Source organism: Ursus maritimus, unplaced genomic scaffold (assembly GCF_017311325.1).
Source record: "Ursus maritimus isolate PB19 unplaced genomic scaffold, ASM1731132v1 scaffold_10, whole genome shotgun sequence".
Classification (NCBI taxonomy): Eukaryota; Metazoa; Chordata; class Mammalia; order Carnivora; family Ursidae; genus Ursus; species Ursus maritimus.
In genome coordinates, this window is record NW_024423344.1 from 46337822 (window position 1) to 46348416 (window position 10595).

At 41.3% G+C, this 10595-nt stretch overlaps 1 non-coding gene across 1 annotated transcript; it reads left to right on the plus strand.

Moving 5' to 3' along the window:
* Positions 1–1263: 1263 nt before the first annotated feature.
* Positions 1264–1400, plus strand: LOC121101450. Its single transcript, XR_005833435.1, has one exon. It is a non-coding gene; the product is annotated as a small nucleolar RNA SNORA42/SNORA80 family (small nucleolar RNA).
* The last annotated feature ends 9195 nt before the right edge of the window (positions 1401–10595 follow it).

Below are 10595 nucleotides of genomic sequence, written 5' to 3' on the forward strand. Positions count from 1 at the left end.
ATTTCTACTGCTTAAAAAATAAATGACACCACGTCTAAAATTATGACCAAGTAAAAAGCTAAATGAAAAAAGATATGATGGAGATCGGTTAGTTAACCTTTGAGATCTTATCAGTTCTGGATATTTTATCTGATGAGTCTTCTCTATTATTACCAGCATCATCCGCTCTATCTCCCAGAATAGAAAGCTTGGACTCATCGTCATAAACATGGGGACTGGAAAGTTAAGTTCCGTGGATTCTGTCCTCATGAGTCTTCTATCTTTGCTCTCTTTTCATCTTCATCTGGTATAGACCCTTCCTGGTTTTCCCCTGGATGATTACACACGCTTCCATACTGTTCTCCCTGACCCCATCTCTCGCCGCTCTGAACCTTCCTTCACACAGTTGCCGAGACTTAACCTCCTCCTCCCAGGTCAGATAAAATCATTCCCTGAATTCTCTTCCTAAGGAATAACGCCCGAGTGACTTAGGGTGACATTCAAGATCCCCCCTGTTTAGTGCTTTGTTGACATTTACTATTTTAGATTAAACGATCTCATTAGCTTGTGAGCTAGGTCTTTACCTCTTTTTAAGCATCCTATATTCGCCCCAGCAGGTGCTTATAAATACTTGCGGAAGACGCGGAACCGAACTCCCTTCCTGACCTTCAGTTTTGTGCACATCCTACATTCCAGTCGCTGGTCTACGAACCATTCCCTGAACTCTCCTTTTATTAATTAGTTAGTTCATTTGTTTATTTATTTGTAAAGAATGTGTCTTTGCTTGAGCTTTTTCCTGGGCTGTCTTACTCTCTGTTTCCTGCTTGTGGAAATTCTTTTCACCCTTTACACACCAACTCAAAGCCATCCCTTGCAAGACATTCCCTTCGTCCCCAGCAGAGTAAATTCCCCCAGCTTGTGGATAGTAACCCCTGGTTGCTAGTCAAAGCTTATGCTCTCCTACACGGTTTTAGGTGATGGTTCTCTGTGTCTGTCTCACTTGATGAAGAACATCTTGAGGACGGGGAACATGCCTTGTTCATCTTTCCAGTCCCTAGTAATATTCCAGCTGTTAAATAGAGGTTCATTTACTTAAACACACTTGTTGCATGTATCTTTTTAAACAGGTGGAACTGGAGCCTGAGCCTGCTGGCAATCCTTTTTAATCCAGGCCAGCCAATCTTAGATGGGCTATTTTGGAGGATCTGCGCAAGTTTCAGCGCAAGGATTTGATCAAGATTTCTAGTTTGAATTATCAGTTCCACATAGACACTTTGTTTCAGCACATGGGGACGCATCAATGGAGGGTCCTTCTCTGGGGGCCTCTCATGGTACACCCGTGCCAGAGGAGCGTGCAGCCCGGAACCTTCGCCCAGACTCTTCACTGATGGGCCGTGAGCACTGAAGGAGGCTCTACAGTGTGTGTGTGGGGGGGGGGGCGGAGCCCACTTTATTTCAGTTTCTACTGAGCACTATATGCTGCTGAAAATACCAAGAAGGAGAAAAGCAAACTGCCACCACCAGAAAATGAAAGTCCTGCTGAGTGGCCCTTTTCCATGTTCCCATAATGATCTATGCTTTTTTTTTCTTTTCTTTTCTTTTTTTTTTTTAAGATTTTATTTATTTATTTGACAGAGATAGAGACAGCCAGCGAGAGAGGGAACACAAGCAGGGGGAGTGGGAGAGGAAGAAGCAGGCTCATAGCGGAGGAGCCTGATGTGGGGCTCGATCCCAGAACGCCGGGATCACGCCCTGAGCCGAAGGCAGACGCTTAACCACTGTGCCACCCAGGTGCCCCTATGCTTTTTTTTCTGTCCCTGGACTTCCTTCTTGTACTGCATGTATGTGTTTCCATGAGTTCATTGTAGATAGACTTCTCTTATTTGTTTGTCTGCTCATCAACTAACTTATACCATCTGCAATAGCAGACATTCAATAAATATTTGTTGAATGAGAATGAGGGACAGAAAGAATTATAATGGATAAAGAACTATTAGATATTATGTCCGCGTTCAAGGTGCTTATGCACCATTTAGGGAAATAATTACCTAAACATTCTGACCATAATGTCCTACACTTAATAGACATTCAATACATTTTAATGAATTACAGTTAATGAAAGAAGAGCCCATTTCTATGTCCAAGAAAAATGCTAAATACTTATCAAGAGGCATAAATGACGATTTCTGTCCTCTAGGAGAGAATAATCAAGTGTGAGGTAATAAAAATGTTCATAAATACGTTACTCAGCAGGTTGGGTTTCCTGCCAAATGTGTCTTAGAGATATTACTAGAAGCTGGAATAGTTAGAAAAGGCTTCCCAAAGGAAGAAGTCTTTGTCAAGAACTGTGAAAAGGCTAAAGTTTCACCCTATTTGCAAGCTGAAAGTTAGTCTAGTACATTTTCAGAGGTGCTTGAAGAGGACACAAAATTCCTAGGTCAGAGACAACGGACTTTCTTCCTCACAACATAGCAGGCCGTAGGAAACTTTGTGTTCTCCCTGATGAACGGGTCCTGCAAATCCTGTACGGCTGACACAGAGCAGCCCCGAGGGGCACGGCACACTCTCTGGGTTTGTATCACAGCTGAGGAACCCCGAGGTAAGGAAACCCCAATCTTCTAAAAGGGCTGTTAGCAAACCTGTCCAAGCTTTGCCCCGGAAAGAGACATTATCCTTGTTAATCTGGTCAGAACACAAATCTGTCCTCTCCCAGAGGGAGATACTATCTCTCTGTTGAAGGCTGTGTGCTATACAAACATCCTTTGTAGCCCAGACCAAAAGCCATCAATGCCTTTACTCAGAAGAAGGACAGACACACAAGACACCCATGGAGAACGTACTTCCAACAGTCTTAATTTGGTACTTGAAGGTTGTGTGTGATTTGATTAAGCAATAGGAAGAGAATAGAGATTCTAGGAGAAAGAAGAATTACAGGTGCACATATTTATTTCATGACAGATCCCTTTGGGCCTCAGTGTCTTTATCTATAAAATTGGAATGCCTTCTTCACAAGGTTGCTGTAAAAATTACATGAAGTGATCTATATTTGGCATCCAGCCTGGTGACCGACACACAGAAGGTACCAAACTGTTAGTTCTTTTCTATTTCCCCCAGAATGTATAGCACGTGACTCTGTAGTCTGCCCTGACATTAAGAAAAGGGTAAATGGTAACATTTAATCATTCCATTCACAAGCTTTTTATCGAGCATCTACTGTGTTCCACGTGCCAGGCTAGAGACCATGCCTGCTCTCTTGAACCTTATCGTCTGCTTTGAGGAGGAAATAGAGGAGAGTAGAATTATCTTGCTTCCACCAAACAAGCTTGTAGAAGGTACACCTCCAAAATTTTATGGTAATTCCACCTGACCATGAAGCCAGGAAATTAATTATTGAGACATAGAAAGAGCATAAGCCTAAAATAAGAGCAATGAAAAGACAAAGTTTGGTGATGGCATACACCATTCAACAACAGGCTTTTTCAGGATGTTTTTGGAAAAAGAATACTAATAACTGCAGTGGAAAGATTCCATGTGGACGTTATTGTCACCAATGTACGATTGTTCAGTCATTCATTTGGTAAATACGTATTGAGCATTCACTGCACTCTGTGTACAGTGATAGATGCTAGAACTCAGCGATCAAGAACAGGGATTTTCTTGAGAGTGAGAGGGCCCCCAAGGGACAAGGGATTGATTTTTCATGAGCTGGTGTCAACACTTATCTATATATAGGTGGAGAAAAGTATAAGGATCTGAGGGAGACTGTGAATAACGAATTCAATTTAGAGATGATAAGATTATTGATTCATTGAACAATCCTAAATTAAACCTTGATTAGGAGAGAAGGAAGTTGTTAAAATGTCTTTATCTGTCGAGAAGATACACAATTATTTGTTATAGACTATATGCATCGAATATTTGATAGTAATAAAATAATTTGTGAGGGGCACCTGGGTGGCTCAGTGGGTTAAGCATCTGCCTTCAGCTTGGGTCACGATCTCAGGGTCCTGAGATTGAGTCCTGCATCGGCTCCCTGCTCAGCAGGGAGTCTGCTCCTCTCTCTCCCTCTGCCCACGGCTCCCCCTGCTTGTGCTCTCCCTCTTTCTGTCAAATAAATAAATAAAAATGATTTTTTGATAGATAAAAGAGTTATAACAACCATCCCTACTTTGGGGGTTCAACCACTATGTGGAGATAGTCTCTCTCTCTGGGATAATTGATAACTGATAATTCAACCACTATGTGGAGTGTGTTGGATGCATTCGATTAGCGCATGAAAGGACATCTCCAGTTGGTTTGGGTACCAGAGGTGATAGTACTTCGTTCCTAGCTTGTTTCCAGGGCAGTGCAGACTGGATTCCATTCACTTGTTTAGAATCTACCTGCTGGCCTGGAGTGTGAAAATTGCTTATGCTCTTTGAGAGCTGAGTGTTGGGGGCTAACCGGGAAGAGAAGTGAATTACACTTGAAATGAGAAGCTGAGGACAAGGTACGAAAGCAGGGACAAAGGGAGCAGCGCTCCATCTTCAGTGTTCATTACTCTGGGGTCATGAGGCGGGCCTTAGCCAACGCTAAGAGTTGGCCTTATAGCGGACGGCGGAGGGGAACGTTGGGTCCCACCATCAAGCACTTCAAAGGACCTTCAAAACGCTCCTGCTGCCCACCTCACGCCCTCCCCTGCTGCCCCGTGCTGCCTCGCTGGCTACATTCCTTCAGGTTCATACTTCTAGGTCCTGCCTTTCCCCAGAGAGAGGGGGACACATTATTAGTAACATCTTACTATGGATTCCTTTGTTGCGACCTGAGTGAGAGAAACAAGAAAGACGGCACAAACTGCTGCCAGTGAGAGAAGAAAAGACGGGAGAAACCCCAGGGGAGAAACATCTTCTCTCCGCCACGCCACACGTTGTTTTCCTTAGGGGCTCCCTTGTTAACCAGATTTACTGCTAAATCCCCACATAGGTTCTCAAACCTCTCTGAACTGATGAAAGCGACAGTGCGGGAGTCCTAACAATCCATCAGTCAGGCTAGTGGCTGCCGCCCCGAAAGGTCAGGCCCACGCCCGTTTTTCCCGAGACCGCAGGGCCCCCGAGGTCCCTGTGCCGCAGCTTCAGCGTGAGCACAGCGCGATACATAGAGTGTCATTTTTGTGAAATCAACACCCTTTTGTCTGTGCTCCACTCAGAACGCTTTTCTGTCTCTTCCTCTCTGAACGTGGCCCCAACCGATCAAGTCGCTTCTGTGTCTATTAGGGGAAGCCCGGCGGGAGCCGGGACGGTGTACCTGCGGGGCGGGAATCAAACCTCAGCGAGCTCCCGCTCCCCTCCTCCCCACCACCTCTGCCAGCGGACTTCCCAGGAAGGTTTCCTTCAGCCAGCTGTTGGCGCGGATTACCGAGGGTTCTCAGAGCTCGGCAGGAGCAAAGATCCCTGATATTTCCACTGGGTTTATCAGAAGCAAGTGGAACAACGAGCTCTTTTTATGTTGAAAAGAGAGATTTTAAAATTATTCATAATCCTGCTTCTTCTCCCACTACATCCTCATCCCCGTGGGGTCATTTCACTAATTAGCTATGCAAGTCTTTACACTAAAATTTAGCCACATATTAATCTTGTGCTCTTATTGGTAGGATGTCTTGGTTTTCCTCCCTGTATAAATGTGAAAATAAAGAAAGAAAACATCATTTAACGGGTCCCTAGCTGGCTCAGTCGGTAGAGCGTTAGGCTCTTGATCCCAGGCTTGTGAGTCTGAGCCCCACTTTGCATGTAGAGATTACTTAGAAATAAAATCTTAAAAAAGAGAGAGAGAGAGAAAACATAATTGAAAATGGAGTCAGGAAGTCCCAAAGGGGGAGCTTTCCCACACTACCGCTTGCCTTAGGAAGCATACCTTGCATTCCCAAACAGGGAAGAATTTCTCCTTGCCCGGCAACAGTGTAGCCAGGGAGACTGCCAACGTCAACCAAGGAGACGCCACAACAGTCCCTCCCAACTTTTCTTTCCCCCATAAATAAATAAATGCAAACTCCTCTCTCCTATTCTCCAGACTTGCCTCTGGTTCACCATAGTTTGCTTGTCCTGAATTACAATTCCTGTTATTGCCAAAAACTCTTTTTGCTGATAAAATAACTGGCTCTTTTGTTCTCCTAAGGTCAACATAAAAACGGTATATGCTTATATTTAAATACATTTTGTCTCAAAAAAGAGTATATAAAAATAAGAATTTATGGAGGCATGAGGTCTGATTTCGTTGGTGAGAACAAAGTGCATTTCGAATTGAAGTCTTTTCAGAATCATTGGGCCATTCCGGAAGCTAAGTGGTTAGGTAAGTCCAATTAATACAGAATATGAAGTGAAGATTAACACTTATGGAGCTCCTACTGTGTGCCAGGTGGTATGCTATGGATTTTGCATATCTCCACTTAATCTTCATAACACTGTGAGCTATATCCTATCTTTATCCTACAGATAAGAAAACGGAGATTTGGAGAGGGCACACGAATCAAGCCTGCCTGACCCTAAAGCCTAAGCTTTCTATTAAACTATATGGATAGTGGAGCAAAAAGTAATCTTGGGGATGTTCTAGGATAGTGGTTTTCCAAAGTGTAAGATGGGTACCAGAGGGGGTGGTTCATGGGATAGTACATTCAAAAAGCAATAAATACCTTCCATAGTTAGGAAGTCAATTTCTTTTCAAAGTTCTTGTAAACCTTCTGGTAACTCAGTTCTATGTTGCTAACACTTGTTCATCTTATCTATGAAAGATAGAGCAGATCTCAGAATCACAGATTTTAAAGACAATATTTAGCAAAGTTGCAAGCCCATGTTTATTTTTCATTGTAATTATTTTTATAAATAATTTCTAGCTATGGCAAATGATGCTGTTTCCATGCTAGTAGCCATGGAGATTTTTATTTTGAAAATAAGTGTATTTGAATTTTAAGTAAGTATATTTAAAGAAAAGGATTTATAAATAATGGTTCAGTGGCATATACGTGTGGTAAAAATCATGAAGATGTTACAGGAAATGCAGACTTTGGGGGCACAAATCTGGAGATTTTTAGACCGAAACTCGCATGATACAGTTGAAGAAATGGACACCTAGAGAGAGCAGTTAAGTGTCCTTGACCTACAAGTTTCCTGAATTGCTGAAACATGATCGTCTACCTCTTGAAATATGCCATGATCTTCCTACCAGCAGGTCAATTTCCTTTGTTGTTCTCCTTGTTTTTCCTGGTGGGGCATCAGATATCTTGACTAGTAAATACAAATAAGAATCAAAGAAACTAGAAATTCTGCTTCCTTCCAGAGCAGTCATTGTTTTCATGAAATTACTTAGTTTGTTTAGATATTTCCACGCATAGCAGTCAGCAAACCAGTCAGTATAAAGTGTAGGTGTTAATAAACAAATAAAAAGGCCATTAATAAAAAGGCCATTTGTGGGAGAGCAAGTAGCCTAAAAAATTTAACAAATGAAACAGTTTTCCAGCATTACTTCTTGAAAGCATAATTATTAGAACAATCTTTTTTTTTAATTTAGTGATTTATCACTTACATGCATATAACACCTAGTGCTCATCGTAGCAAGTGCCCTCCTTAAACACCCATCACCCATTTATCCCATCCCCCACTCACCTCCCTCCATCAACCCTCAATTTGTCAGAACAATCTTTTTAAAGTCTTTTGATGTAACTCACCAAGTGTGTAACTGGCAATTTATTGCTTTTAGTAGCTAGGGGTGATAATGTGGACTGTTTTTGATATAATATGCCTGTATTTCCATTCAGCTACGGGAGACCCACAAGATACCCCAGTATTCTTCTCTTTTGTAATGGACACGGTGTTATTTGTTAACAGATACACTTCCTTGGCTCCTATTTAGGGCTGTCAGATAGTACCATTTTCTGGTATATATGAGCCCAACACTGATTTTCGTAAAATAAGATCTATTTTTTTGTTAGCACTGGGTTCCCCAAGTACAGTACTTTTGGAAAATGAATGGCTTTAATCTGCTATTTATTTTATCCTAATTATTACATAGATCTGCAGAGATGCCACAAAAATTCACCAGCCCAGCATGGTTAGGAAAAGAATGTGGCAATCCTGACCAAGGTAAGCATCTATCATTAGTCTTTTATTATGCTTTCACAATCTACTTCTAAAGTGTCAACTACTACCTTTGGGCATCTGATTCCCAAGCTCTTTTGGTCCCTTCTCCCATTTTGCCCCTTCACCCCATGAGATGGTGATGTACAGCGAGAGGCACTATGGTGCGTGGGCTCTACAGCCAGTTTACCTAGGTTTGAATCCTGGCTCTAGCACTTTCCTGATTAATCTATTTCTTTACCACTCTGTGCCTTAGTTTCCTTATCTGCAATGGGATGAAGCTATCTATCCCCTATGGTAGCTGTAAGGAACATGATACGTGTAAAGCACCAAAACCAGTATCTTGATTGGTGCTTTACACATAGGAAGTTTTCAGTATGTTATTTTCAACTACATGGTAGAAATTCTCTTGGATGCCAACTCTGCCCATGCACTCAGCTAACATAAATCTATTGAGCACTTATTATGTGCCAGGCACTGTTCAAGATCCTTGAGACATATTAATGAACAAAACCAAAAACTATCCCTGCCTTGTGCAGATTTTTCAGGTAGAGGGAGATAGACAATAGTCAATAAATAGAGGTAAATTGTATTAGAGTGTAACTGCCGTGAGGAAAAAAAATGGAGTTGGTAAGGGAATTGGGAGGGTAGGCAAGGGTGAGATTTAATATATATGTTCAATACAGTATTTCTAAAATAAAACTCACTTTTCCAGTAAAGCTAGATTTTCTTTTTTTTTTAAGTTGGCTCCATACCCAGCCCAATATGGGGTTTGAACTCACGACTTTGGGATCCAGACCTGAGCTAAAATCAAGGAGTTGGACACTTAACTGAGCTACTCAGGCACCCCTAGATTCCCTTTTTGATTTCCATTTACTGATACTTAATCTTTGGTGCCCAGGTTAAGAACTTTTCTTCTCTCTTTTCCCCATAACTTGCCATTAAATCCCATGTTTTTCTTTTGTAACGTCTCTCGAATCTACCCTGACTTGAGCACTTGGGTTTCGGTTACTCTGGTGGCCTCCTAGTCTCTGTTGCTCTTTTCTCCCTGCTCCAATCCATCCTGCACTTAATTCACTTGCAAAGCAAGGCCCAGAACACAGTTTAACCATGTCTCTTCCTTTCTTTGCCATCTATGGAATAAAAGTCAAACTTGCTCAGGGATGTTCATAATCTGGCTTCAGCCTGCCTTTCCAAACCCTCTCCTACTCTTCCTTAAATAGAATTTTCCATTTCAGCCAGAAAAACCTACTGATTTCCTTCCTGCCCCTACACAATGCATTGGTTTCTTTTCTAACACTGTATTGTTAGTTTTCTCCTTCTCCTTGTAGAATTGTTAGGAACTTCATTAAAATTCCCTAGAGAATTTGTAAGATTCCATACAGTGAGACATCCTCATGAGAAAAACCATGTAGACCTGATCTCAACAAGGTGGAGGTGCTGATGGAAGGACTCACGACTTTCTGGAGAATCCACAAACAACTAAAATGGGTTTATTTGATACTACCAAGCCTACTCAAGACAGAATACCAACTAATTTGTTCACAAACGAAAATGTGCAAACAAGGTTTACTTTTTCTAGACTGCCTGCCTTCTTTTCAGCCCTCACTTGCAAATCCTTTCTCCCCTTTATTCGTTAATTCTCTCAAGGATTCCCTCTTGTGACAGTAATTTGTGTAAAAGTAACTGAAGCCCGTTTTAAAAATAGGCACAGAAACAATTGTGTTCACATTTACAAATGTTTTATTGACTCATGATTAAAGTCATTGGAAAAATTAATCGTTTGTTTTTATATTAAAGAATCCAACTGTTAATTTTATGGAATTTATGTATAAGCACTCTTGCCATTGGTGAGTATCGAAGCACTTTTGTATTAATCCGTTTCCTTCTGTGAGGTCCTAATCCACAGTAGGCTACCATTTTGATTTCTCAGTGATACAATTCATTTCTGACTCTTCAAGTTGCTTGCATATAAATGATTCAACCAATTTCTATTACTTTATATGGGTTTCCATGCTAATGAGATACACATTCTGCCACATAAGATGATTTTCCCAAAGATTTCTAATTTAAATGGCAACCTTCAATGGGTCAGTCTCTAGAGGTACAGGTCCATGTACCTCAAAAATAAGAAATACATCATTTCAGAACGATCACCAACCAAAATCATTATTCTTTCAGATTTTTGGCTTCCCAAGTATCTGCCTGATCTCAGGGTTATTTTCAGCTCAGTTCTGAGTAGGACTGACACAGAACCTCTTTACCAATGAGGAGTTAAGGCAGCCCATCAAGTTCTTTAAAAAACAAAAAAACCCTCCAGCCTATTTCATCCTTCCAAATTAGTCTAGAGGCGTTACTAAGCCAAGTGCTAACTATAATGTTTTGTCTATAAGCACTTTATAAATATTTATTCTTATATATTAGTTTGCTATAGTTGCTGTAACAAAGTACCACAGACTGGTTGGCTTAATCAACGTATTTATTTTCTCACAGTTCTGGAGGTCAGAAGTC